This window comes from Monoraphidium neglectum (assembly GCF_000611645.1).
Source record: "Monoraphidium neglectum strain SAG 48.87 unplaced genomic scaffold scaffold03468, whole genome shotgun sequence".
Taxonomy (NCBI): Eukaryota; Viridiplantae; Chlorophyta; class Chlorophyceae; order Sphaeropleales; family Selenastraceae; genus Monoraphidium; species Monoraphidium neglectum.
Window position 1 is genome coordinate 1,464 of NW_014010161.1, and position 506 is coordinate 1,969.

Genomic DNA, 506 nt, shown 5'->3' on the forward strand with positions numbered 1-506 from the left:
GGGGGGGTTAGGGATTGATACTGGGGTTGGTGGCGGGGGCGAGGGCTTGCAGAACGGTAGGGACGTGGGGGCTTTGACGGGGGTTGGTTGAGGTTGGGGTTGGTTACAAGGGGGAGGGGTTGAGCGGCGAGCGGAAAGCTTGGAGTGGAGGGCGCCGAAGCAGCGTGGAGATAGCGGCCTTGTGGTAGGCGAATAGAGCTGGCGTGCCTGCGTGGGCCCGTCGCCGAGCCCTAGGGCCGCCCGCGGCGTGCGCCCGGCGCCCTGCCGCCGGCGCGTGCGGGCGGCGCGCAGCGGCGAGGGCCCCAGCGGTTGCGCCAGCAGCTGCAGCGTTCCCCGCGCAGCTCCATGCAGGCAAATCACCTTGACACCACACAGTGGGCCCATGCATGTGCGCGCGCGCACACACATACACACACACACACACACACACACACACATGCACTCATCAACACAAACTCTCTCTCTCTCTCTCTCTCAAGCATGCGGACTCAACATCACACGCGCAC

At 66.2% G+C, this 506-nt stretch overlaps 1 protein-coding gene across 1 annotated transcript in view; it reads right to left on the bottom strand.

Moving 5' to 3' along the window:
* MNEG_12841 (hypothetical protein) overlaps positions 1 to 506 on the bottom strand; it is a gene marked incomplete at both ends in the record, with an annotated part of 5,089 nt that overhangs the window by 986 nt on the left and 3,597 nt on the right. The gene's annotated exons all lie outside the window — the stretch shown is intronic.